At 39.5% G+C, this 12,686-nt stretch overlaps 1 protein-coding gene across 2 annotated transcripts in view; it reads right to left on the minus strand.

Moving 5' to 3' along the window:
- The window catches only part of LUZP2 (leucine zipper protein 2), a 345,602-nt gene that overhangs the window by 327,534 nt on the left and 5,382 nt on the right, over positions 1-12,686 (minus strand). For both annotated transcript variants that reach the window (XM_080593094.1, XM_080593097.1), the window contains exon 2: positions 12,083-12,191. The gene's annotated coding sequence lies outside the window, so the exon portion shown is untranslated. The remainder of the gene's footprint in view (positions 1-12,082; positions 12,192-12,686) is intronic.

A 12,686-nucleotide genomic window follows, 5' to 3' on the forward strand; every position in this document is an offset into this window, starting at 1 on the left:
TTTATCCCTGGTGTTCAAAGCAATAATCCACAAGTTTTAAAATTCAAGTGCTTTACTGAAACTTTGAAAGCTCAAGTGGATTGTAAAGCACAATTGATAAAAGTAGATCTTTAATTAGACAATCACTTTACAAGCAATTTCTTTTACAGATATTAAGAAGGTTTGCTGAACTACCAAAAGTTGTTTATAAAGCACAGGCAGTTTGGGTGCTTTTCATAGGAAATCTAATGGGAAAAAAATACTATATGTTTTTTAAAAAATTACATACAAGTTCAACATATATGATAAACATACAAAGACAAATAAATCTTAGGTATACAGTATAGATTAATATGCCCTAAAACTGATGTTGGGTAGTAGAAAATCCCCACTAACTTATAAAGTTTGTAATACATGAAACACAATGTACAATTTACAGTTTTAAGGCTAACAGCATGCTTTCTTTGTCATTTTACATTTCAGCTCTCAGCTTTTTTCCCCCTCTGTGACTCAATATTTCAGTCGAGAGCACTGTTTTTACAATGCCACTTGAGGAGTGCCATGGGCTAACCACCTCTTACCTCCTCCTCAGGACCCCTGCAGCAGCACCAGGCTCTCCTGCAACAAGACCCCAGCCATTACGTGGTGCTCCTACAGGCAGCTTCAATTCCCACCCCGCATCCCTCAATGCTCACCCACCTGAAGGGTATTCCCTGTGACAGATAACCCTGTCCAAAAAATGAGAACTCACAGCCAAACCTACATTGCAGCAAGTACTTCAAACACAAGTCATATTGTATGCAAAAATAACCCATTGTGTATAGCATATCAGTTTTCACCCTTTCCTTTTCTAATATCCGGATGATTATTCATTGTTCACTGGTTCTTAAATTCTTGACGATCAGCAACTTATTGTTAGCTGACTAAGAGAATGACCATTAGGTGGTTTACTTTAAAGGGATTTGTTTGTTTTCTTCTACAGCCAGGGTAATTTTACTTGTTTCTGAAAGTGAAAAATATGTTGTTCACATCATCTGGAGCTGTGATGGAAGGGTCATGAGCTAGCGGGTGTCTGATTTTTATCTAATACACTATATGAAACACTCAAAAAAAGCTTCAGCTTTGATTGTTTTCTGTAGGCACTATGCACTGCTGTTTAAGAGATAGTAATATCTAAAAGAAAAGGGTAAGTTATCATCCAACATCAGATTCCGCAGGCTCTGAGCACAAACCCACCCTGTCCACTCATGAAAATCTTCCTGTTGCAAATGTAACTCTTACACTAACCAAAAGTTATAACCTCAATCTCAGCCATTCCTGTAGCTAATCTGCAGTCGGCAAATATATAATGCCTTACTGCTTTTAATGCAGCCTTTTTTTTTTGTCACTGCACTATACTATCCACTAGAGATTTCTCCGATAATTGCAACAGCATTAGAAAATAAAGATAAAACCCACTAATTTAGCTTTCAATTTGCTATATGGTCGGTGTTATGTGTCCAGCAGGGAAATGAACACCCAGGTTATTAACTGTTTTTTCTTTAGCATGGAAAAATATAGAGAAAAGGAAATGTTCATTTTCTTCTCATTTTTTGTCCATTTTGTTACCAGTGTATATTAATAATTTTTACTTATTTCAGGTGAAATAACTTGTAACCATTATAAGCTTTTACCCCATAACAATCAAAATACCTCTTTCTTATTTTGTCAGTTAATAAGTCCCTGGATTATACTTGCTTAATTATATATTTTCCTCATCTCTCCCCTTTCTTGCTATGTAGCTATTCAAAAAAGCTATGTTTTCTGTAGCTGTCACTCATATTTTTCCTGAGAAATTTTTAATAAATTAATTTCTGGGAAGTCTTTGTGGGTAACCATGTATGCAAAAAGATATTTCCTCATTGCATTGTTAGAAAGTTCCTGTAATTTCTGTTTTAGCATTTTCCAATATCTAAAATGTGCTTGTCTACTCACTGCAGGGTGAGTGTTACCCAATTATATATCTAAATATATTTTATTAAAGAAATGTCCCAGAAATAACTAGCAGGACACTTCTGAAATGAACTTCTCAGATTACCTCCAGCAGCACCATGATATTAGGAAAGACTTCAATTATCTTCACAGCAGCCCCAGCTGTGTGCTGCAACTGACTATACATGCTTTCTTTCTCCTATCTCGAATGATTTCTCTTTTTAGCTTGTCTTTTCCCAGGTATTTGCCTGTCCTAGCTGCAGCTTTGTATTTTCCTTTCAAATTGCCATTCAGTCTGGCAAGCAATGTGCTGATTCCTAGCTCAGATTAGATTTACAGCAAACCTTTGTATTGCAATTAACCCAGGTACATGTATCATTACATGGCAAGTGTTGTGAGAATGTGCTTATTCTTAGCCACACCATTTGTAAGAGCACTTCCTTTTATCTTGATTTATCTTGATTTTACCTGTGTTACCATCTCTCATGTTTCCCTTCCTCAGAATATATCAGCATTTCAATTCAGTGGTCAAACAGCACTTGTTTAATGCTGCATATTTATTAGTAGCATATGTATCTGCTGTATATGCATCACCCAGTTTTACAAAATGGATATGACTCCTTATCCTTTCTGCACAACCCACTTTATTTCTGAGGACCGTTACTGGCTATAGCACTAGTGGTTCCAGCTGGAATTCTCCAGCTGGTTTTCTCTGCCTATCTCTATGAATGCCATTGTGCCAGGAAAGCTCTTCCTAACTTTTGCAGCAGAATACTGGAGAAATATTGAAGTCATGTATCTAACCCACAGGGCATAACAGCAAAGGCCCGTGATGGCTGTAGCGATGAGGGGGCGGATGGCGTAGCACGCGGATCAGTGGATGAGCCCACAGCTCCCTCACTGTCTGGCAAACCACATGTTTCTGATTGTGGTCCCACATGACTCTTTAATGCCTCAGAGATTGCTCGCCAGGTGCTGAGCAATCCTGCCACAACCTTGTCATTTTCAGTAGCAGAGTCCCAAAGCTTGACCTCAATTTGGTCCCACGTTTCAGGATCATAAACTGTCTGATTTGTAATAAAGGGAATAAACTAGAAGGTTACTAGGACTTTCTTTGGTTCTAAGGACATATGATTCCCCACAGCACGCAACTGCTTACCTTCAGCCTGTGAGGGGCAGTTGTGTGCGCAGGTCCGCTTCTCTCATCTTCAGCTTCCCCTCAGCTTGGGTACACTTCCTTTCAGCGACTTTCAGTATGAGCTTCTCTGAGCGGTTGAGTTCGGCCGAACCTATCTGCATGAGGCAATGTGTCCCTGTTCCTGCCCTGGTCCCTGTTCTGTTTGCCTGTCCCTGTTCATTCCTTTTTTGTTTTTGTCCCTGTTCTGTTAGCCTGTCCCTGCTCTTCAGGTGGTCCCTGTTCATTCACCATTTGTGGCGTACCGTTCTTCATGTCCCTGTTCGGGCACCATTTGTGGCAAAAAGACCATACGGAGGCCAGGGTTCTTTAAGGATCCATAACTTCTACATCTTTATTGAGGACATAACTTCAACTCCTTTTACTGAGGATAGGCTCCTTTCTTATACTTTTAGCTTTACAGCAGTACTTTTCCACTAACTATTCGTTGGTCAACCAACTTTGCCTAGCAACAGCAAACACCCATCAACTTCCATGTCTTAATGGCTGGAGAACAAGCAGTCCAAGACAGCAAGGCCTGAACTACCCTTCTTTGTTCCTTCTAAACTCTTTACATTCCTCATGGCCTCATCATTAATTGGCCGATGTTATCACCAACCATGGGGCTTGTCGGCCCCCATGGCGATACTCCCACAATTTTCCTTGGATCCTGTTCAGCATACAAAACTACACCTTTAGGAAGAGTGCTAGCAAATACAGTTTAACTAGAATTATTAACAAGTAGATTTGATTTTCTTTATTATTCCAAAATAAAACCAGTATCAGCTGCAGCCATATTACACAGTAACAGAAAGCAAAACTGACTGCAGCAGAAACATTGTCAAAAAGGTTTCATAGGCTAAGTAATGTTTCTGTCCCAGGCCTAATCTCTCCCTGTCACCCGCACATCCACCCAGCCCAGCTGCCCTGAGACTTTCTCTATGCAGCACCAGCAATTGCCCTGACTCTGGTATGAGACCAGTTCAGGACCCTAGCAATGACCTCCAAGTACAGCTCTGGCTCTCGGGAGGCTTCAGGTCTGAAAAATTTGATTTTTTTTTTTTTTGAGTTGTTACAAGCGTGGAAAATCCTTTTCTGAAACAAAGGAATTAGGGCTTGCGATGGAAATTTGTATCTCCATTTCAGGAAAATAAAACAGTATCTTTTCTGTCCATCTCAGAGCACATGTTACCTTCAAACTGAACTTAGGCAATTTAAATGGCTAAACTTCTAATTGATACATGTGTCATAATCATTATTACAAAAGTCACAAAAGTTAATAAATACATTTTAATAGCCTATGGCAATTTCTCATCCTGCACCTGACAGTAGCTAACAGATGCGTCAGGAAACTTCCTTCTGTGTAAAGATTTTTGCTGCAAAGAGCTACTGAGTATGTCCTTTTAGCAGCAATTACTGTTATTTTCCTCATTTTGACAAACCTTATGAGTGTAAAAACTACTGGTTAATGAATTGCAGGTGCAACAGGTTGAGAAAGTTTCTGAGGTTCATTTGGGGGCAGAAGGTAGCTTGTATATATTGATGATATCTTTGGGGGACAAATGGCCAAAATTGCACATAATCGTGCCTTCATCCACTGTTTAATATAATAACAGTATCATCCTCCCCATCAGAGAGCAGCAGCAGTTATAATTTCTGTTTGGTGTCGACCCTTGCCTCCACACAATTAAGTGAGTTGGTCTTAAAAACTACAGTGGAGTTTTACCTCTGCAATTTAACTGGGCAAATTAAGACAGGTCTTTTCAGAAGATAGCTACAATCTAACAGACAGATTTATTCAGGAAAATAATTACAGCCACATGGAGGTGTAAGCTCCCTGGGGCTCTGCAATACTGAATGGTACCGCTGGGTGAGCAGCTGTTCCAAGCCCCACCACAGCTTACTTTGCTACACAGTCCCCACAAACACAGTGGACATCCATCAGTATGAAGTTGGTCATTTCTGATGAAGCAAAACATAAAGCATGGAGCAACCTGGTATAATTTCAGTCAATGACCCTGGGAACATCATGCAAGGATGCCCAGTACTGTTTGCTGTAGTGTTTGATGTAGTCCTTTAATATTCCATAGACATGACATTCTTCACTGAAGTTGATACAACAAGTAGGCTGAAATGTTTTCTGTCAGAAACGTCAAGGACATGAATTTTAATTTCAAATTAAAATTGAGGTTTTACAGCAACAGCCTTCCCAGTGAGGGCCAGAACCAGAATAGACCACAATCAGGTTCAAGTCTAAACTCCAGAGTAAACTCTTGGCCCCACCAGACCACAGACCTAACATTGCAGAATTTATATGTTCTACTTCTTAGGCAAAAGAAGGATTATGAATTATAAGACACAAGCATCAAAAGGTTATCATCATAAAAAAAAAAAAAGAGAGAGAGAAAAAGGAAAAGAGTGAAAACAGACACGTCACCTTTAAAGCTGCAAATGACAATCAATTCATAATATTCATAATATATACCGCAGATTAAAATGGTTACCATATGTAATGTCTGAGTTTTGACTCAGGAGTTGTATTCAATACAGTGTCTGAGGCAATCCAAAAAAATTTAAGACCTACATAAATCTTTTGAAAAGCTTCTGAGCTGGCAGCAGCATTTCAGATCTCATCAGACTGAATAAAATAATACTACAATCACCATGCTATCAAGAATTTTCCAGTAGCATTTTAAATCGAATAGAATACCTATTACACTGTTTCAGTGATTTTTTTTTATGGTTGATGTTTTTAAAAAATCACACGTGCCCATACGCACCCACAATACCTTAGTAAAGAGCAAGAAAATCCATTTTTCTGGCACTTCCAGCATGAGGTGATGAGGCATGAGGTTTGCCACTCCACAGCAGCGAGGGGTGAGTGTGCCCCCAACAAAGCCTGCAGAAGAGTGGGGTTCCCAGCCCCGCTGAGTTCCTCGTGTAGTGACAGAAAGGTGGCTGGGGAGGCCGCATGCCAGCGCCTTTGGGACACTGTAGGCATACAAAGAGCAAGAGTGGCCAACAGGCTGTCCGTAACCCAAACAGCATACATTTTCCCTGAGGGTACCTGCCATGAAGTCCGTGGAAGTTCTTTTTCTAGCGTTTTGACATTTTAAACACGTGAGGGATTAGGATGTACATCGATATGAAAAGGCAAAGAATCCTACTCCTTTGTCTTGTGAAATACAGAAGTGAACAGAACTAAAAAAAAAAAAAATGTAATCTTCACAAAACAAAATATTTTATGATCCACAAAATCAGAGCTTTAGGGTTTTAGTTACTTTTGCTTTGTTTTTCCTCCTGTTTGTTATTCATGACACACAAACAAACACCATAAGGGGCCAATGGTCCAAGAGAAGGAATTAAAGGCTAAAGTTCCTCTTTGTGTTTTTTTTTTAATGCAAATTGCTTCTCTTGGTCATTTCATTGATGTCTAATTTTTCATCTGTCAAGCATGATCTCACTTTAACACTGTTACATTTTTAATTAAACTCTTTGGTTTTCATGGATGAAATGTTTAATCAATTATTTTAAATCATGTCTTTGCCACAACTGAAATATCGTCCATAAACAGGCACAGGTTTATTTATCGTTAGAAAGTTTTGCAGGCACTCTGTACTAAAGAAACGCTCTGTCTAGCAAGATTCTTGATGATGTTTCATGTTTTCTGAATATTTTAAAAGCACTCTGTATTTCTAAATAGAAAATACATACAGAATTACTATTATTTTTTTCCTTTATGATTTTATTATCTTTACAGGTTTTCCCACTCACAGCCAAAATATATATTCAAATAAAGAATATTTCCAGGATTATTTTTGCGAGTGTGCATTCAGAGAAGGCAGCAGAGAGTTGCCTTCTGTTATTAAGCTCTGTTATCACTGTTAATCAAGAAAATCTGATCTTCCCAACACAGGGACACCCTAGAGCAAGGCTGCCCACCATGCAGCCTACCTTGGGCTGAAGAGTAGTTAGGGAGCTGCTACAACACCCAGCGTTTCCATGAACTGTAACACTTTCACAGTTTGAGAATGGCAGACTACTCCTTTTAAAAGGAAACCCCTTTTTGCTCCTTATGTCTGCATGGGTGGTCTTACTAATATGCAGGAAATACATTTCTCATAATTTAGCTGTTTCACCATGAAAGCTGGGGCCTGATGTCTGGTTGCATTCCCCAGCAAGTGAAGCATAGTTTCTCGAGCAACTTGCCCTAGCAAATTTATTTGTTTATGCAAGTGGGCTTGTAGCCCTTCAAAGGGATATTCCAGTGATTGTTAGCCAGCACTGCTTCTCTGCAATCAAAAGCAGTGCTGCACTTATAGAATTACAATTTCAAGGTGAGAAAGAGCAGGTTGTAGACCTTAAGTCGCAACCCTCCTAGAAAATGAGCAAAGAAACAGAAAAATAGGAAGCAATAGAACCTAGTGAGAACACAGGAAGACCCAGCTGGGAAGACAGTGCTTTTCAACACTACCTGGGGTGCACTGGTCTGGTTTTTAATGCAGCAAGATTGTGCAAGAAACGGATCGCAAAAAGCTTTTTGAAGGATTATTTTCCCTTGTCTTATTCTGCTCATTTCCTCTAGGCCTTTCTGGTTGTTTCTTGGGAGACAGTGTGCATGAGATGAACATTTTCCAAGCCTGCAACAGCTCTGCCAGTGCACCTCCATGCTTCCCTATGTAAACCTTCCCCATCACACTCCCATATCCAGCCTCTACAGTGAACAAAGCACCAGCAATGCTGATGTGGATGCAGATACAGGGGCTGGCATTCCGACTCCGGCTTATTCATCTGTGTCCCAATTAGTGCTTGCACCTGTGCCACCTGCTGATGAGGTTTCCACAGCAGACACTGCTTCCCCCACCGTGAAAACCCCCACTTGCAAGCCTGACTGCACCAGGGAGAGGCAACAACTACCACTGCCCTCTGACCGGCTGGCCTTCAGGACTTGACCAGGAGCAAGTGTAACATGTGCTTCTTCTTCATTAATTCCAGTTAATTCAATCACACAGCTTCAACTGAAAATATGTATAATTCAGGCAGGAAAGGTGTGCTCTGCACATCCACATCACCAAGATCTTGGTCAGGCAAAAATAATTCCAGATCAAATTAAGTCTGCTGCTGCTTCTGGGGACGCAGCACAGCGTTCAAGCCTGCCACGCTGCCCATAAAAATGTATTAGTATGCATTTCAGAAAGCTCAGCTTCCACATATAATCTGCTTGAAACTGGAAGCAATTCAATCGGTTGAGGAGGTGGCTTTCCAGTCCGCACTCACCACAGCGCAACTGTAGTACTTGCCCACTAGCAGTTGTTCATCTCTATCATCAGCAAGAACTGATCTTGTACTGTTCAGTAATGGGAGTCTGATCCCAGTGATGGATTTTGATCAAGGTTTGTAGGAATTTAAGCTGCATTTAATTATCACCAGAGGGTTTTTTCACACAGCTCCTTATAATATTCACTGGCTAAACCACCCTTTTTGCCTGTGGGGTTATCATTTTCCTCCAGAACTTTTTTCCTCCATTGTCTTCTGGGAATCATTCTCATCCCAAGACCACTGAATTTCCTCTGGCTTTGAAGTATAGCTTAGCATAAAACCAAAATGAGAATCGTATTTCACTCCTATAAAAGTTCGTTCATCAGCAGGCAGCGAAAGAACTGTGAGAATCTCATCTGCTTAAAGCAGTCCTTGGCTTTATTGGGGACATGCTGTTGTCTACCGCTGGAACATCAAAAATCATACCTGTCAGCAGCCTGAAAGACATGTGTAGCATGAAATAACTATAAAAGCCATTAAGATGTCTTATTTTTTATGAGAAATCATGAAAATCAATGTGCTGACAAATCTAGAAAATGTCATAAATAACAATGCAAATAAACGTCACGCAGTTCAAAGCACAATCTTATGCCCATGAAGCCTGCAGTTTCTAGCCAGCATCCAAATCCTCATTCACTTCAGCTCCCAAATCCGCCTTTCTCCCCTTCTATGGATTTTGAGGCCGTAAGCAGCTGCAGAGACTGTCCAGCCTCACTTCCTGAAGAACACAAACATCTTTGCTTCAAACAGCAAAGTAATGGTTACTGACATGGCATTTCAGGTGAATTTAAGTTAACAAAAACATTTTTTTTTCTCAGCCCTGTCTTTCAGGCTTTTACACTACCAGAGATTACTCCAAATTCTCCAGATTTAGGCTTTTCAAGCTTCCAGCTGGGACTGAAGCCACCCAGAGAAAATGTGTATTTCTATATCATCTAATCTATCTGGAGAAAATATTAGTCTACATGCCTATTTCCAAATAAGAATCATCATCCTTCTTCTAGGTTTTCTTATGAATAAAATAAAAAGGCACAATTGGATCCCTTTAAAACATGATATGCAAGATGATTCAGTTTTTGCACCCACCTAGAAAGGGCAAATCCAACTGTCTTCTTAGACCGCCCTTCTTGCCCCACTCCAACCCTTCAAAAAACAGGAACTCAAAGAGTTGGCCTCCTAAACTTTCACCAAGACATCTTTCTGATGCCTGAGACATTACTTCTCCTATACCATGTACTTTACCCTTATGCAAGTTTTCCAGAGTTTACATTACGGACAATACCCAGCACATGAAAACATAAAGAAGGCTTCCTCAAAAATATTAATAATTGTAAACTAATGAAGATTTTAAGTATACAAATATAAAAAATGCTTCATATTTTTGAAAAATTAAGATAGGTTTGTCAAACTTCTATCCTACACCAAAATGGCCAGAAGTCTCCTTACTAAACTCGAGCTAGTCACAAACTGACCTTGTACATCGGTGCGATGGGCTGCTGGCTTGCTTGGGAAATGCAGCACCTGCAGCCTCCTGAAATTTTTTTAAAATATATTTATTTTTATAAAATATTTCATTTTTATTATTTATTTGGGAAATTGAAGTTTCCTTCAAACAAAAGAAATTTTGTGATAATGTGGCTGGGAGTCAAAATTCCTAAATCCTCATTAAAACCCACTAATAATCACTATTATTCTAAATTCATAACAGTGAAAAATCTGAAAACCTTTAAGTCAAATTATTTTCAAGACATTAGTTTTTTACTGCTCCCTTTACAGAAACCTTTTGATGCTGTTTGGTACTTCTGACTGTGTAAACATTTCTCTCATGATGACAGTTACCTGCAATTATCCTTAATCACACATTTTTACTTTGTCAAAGTGCAAATAACGTTCATTACTTACGTTTTCCAAGCCCTACAGTTTAATGCACATCCTCATTTATACGGTTATAAACATGTTTGTGAACTGTAGCTTTGATTCCTACAGTTAATAGGCTGTATAATGCAAAAATATAAAGGTCACGCTGACCTACAAAAAATCTTCAGCTTAATTTGAAAGCTTTCTTGACTGTCAGAAAGCAAATGCTGTAGCACCTTAAGATCCTAAAGCTTAGGGTTCAAGTAAAACGTAACAAAAGCAAGACCTTTGGCAGGATAAAAACACATGTTCAAAACCAGAAAATAAACAGAAATAATATAGCTTAATATTTGAAATGTTGATTTTAAGCCAGGACTTTGATCCTGACCTAATGTATTTTCCCTGTCTTTATCTTCTTGTAATGTGAAATGAACAACTGGAACAAACATGTAAGAGCCGAAAGCATAACAGCTTTATGTAAATGCTTTGTAGTTCAGTGTCTGAGGAAATGGCTATGGCATTTTATATCCTGCTTCTTTTAAGTAGAAAAAAAATGTAACATATGGTACGGACTTTTTTTTTCCACTGTTCAGTTTGCAAACAAAAATAATTAAGAAAATAATGAAGGTAATAAAGCACAAATTCAGACTCAGAGAGAAAAAAGCCATTTTGTTTCAGTCAGCATTTTTCAAGGACAAGACGACGATGTTTCCACTTTTGCAGCAGCTGGATTTATACAGCCATTGGGCTGTTGCACCAAAATTGCAGCGCAGCTTGTCACTCACTTGATTCTTCTTTTAGACCTGGCACTAAGTAAAATTCTCTCCTACCCTCTTGCTTTGATGTTTGATGGCATGCAAGATAACTGATACAGTTTTAAGGAAAACAAAAACAAAACAAAACAAAAAAAGTGCGTTTTAAGGAGTTTGCTTGAGGTGTTTATTTAACTGGTAGAGAAGGGGAGGAAGTGTTTGTTTTCTGTTTGCCCGGCAGTGCCTTCAGAAAGATGACACTGATGAAATGGTACTGTCACTCCACAGTACTCAAAGTCACATTTTTGCTTTTGTGCAAGCATTTCAGAATTCAAATCCCATAAGTAAGGAGTGCAATATCAATAATCCCCTTTCCTTTCCGCTTCTCATAAGAGATGAGCAGATCAGATCAGAGAGGCAGTGCTTTCACAGCACCAATTAGTCCTCCTAAGTCTCTTACACTGCCTCTGCAGCTTTCTGGAAAGATAGCCCTGAAGCATCTGTTTTCTTTTATTATATTTTGCTTATTTTTAGGCTCCATTCCTTTGTCTATTCCTGTTGGCAGGATTGTTTCACTAATCTAAGTGGGAAGGAATGAGCAGTTGCACTACTTATCTCAAGCAGTAAGAGCTGCAGTACCCCAAGTGATGGTGAGGCCACTAAAACACAGACACAGATCTTCAGTCATTCTCTGCACACTGCTCATCAGCTCACAAGCTGTGCCACAGGGGACCCACAGAAACCCAGCTCCATGTCTCTTTAGGGTCACTCTGTACAGGGAACTTGCCCAAAACACTAAGTGTAATAACGCAGCGGCCTCACGTTCTTGCTGTCTCTAACCCACACTACAGTCTGCTGTGCCCCATCCTTAGGATGGAGAGGAGCCAGAGGAGCTTTTAGGCTGTTCAAATTTGTGCCAGCAGCTGAAAAGTTCCTAGATAGCCTAAGGAAATTGCAAATAGAATATTTTGTTTTGTTTTTTGTTTTGTTTTTCCCTTTTGTCATGTCTTATGCTTCAAATTTCACCTACCTGACCTGAAGATTGCATAGGCTGTCAAGGAGAGCATCCCATCATCAGCTAACTTTACTGGCATCTCCCACCATGCCATCCAAACTCCTTCAAACAACTCTGTTCATTCCTGTCAATAAAGACCACTGTTAGAAAATTCTTGCTTAACATTGTCGGGTATGTTACTATTTCTGCTAAATATATGGCAAACACCTGAGCAGCTTTGCTAGACCACAGCATGGCAACTGTATATAGAAGATGATATTTCCAGTGATTTTTTTTTTTTTCTGTTTGTCTTTGTCATCAGTACATTTCTGTCCCCTTGGAAAAGACCAGTCTCCTTTAGAAGTTATTCCCTTACATGAAGGGATATTCTTGGCACATGTATCAAAAGTTTCACATGACATATTCTAGATGTAAACCTCTGTTATCCAAATGAAGAATGACTTTTTGTCGATATCTTGCTGCTTCTACGGCTGCTTATATCACACCATTTACAATGACACGGGTTTTACGGAATCAAAGCTTTGGCAAGGAGGCCTGTACTCACACCAACACACTGAGGGTCAATTACTTACCACTGCACAGTCTTGCCCCACCATCCATTTCCCTCTCTGATATAGAA

The sequence above is a fragment of the Anser brachyrhynchus genome (genome assembly GCF_964034855.1).
Source record: "Anser brachyrhynchus genome assembly, chromosome: 5".
Taxonomy (NCBI): Eukaryota; Metazoa; Chordata; class Aves; order Anseriformes; family Anatidae; genus Anser; species Anser brachyrhynchus.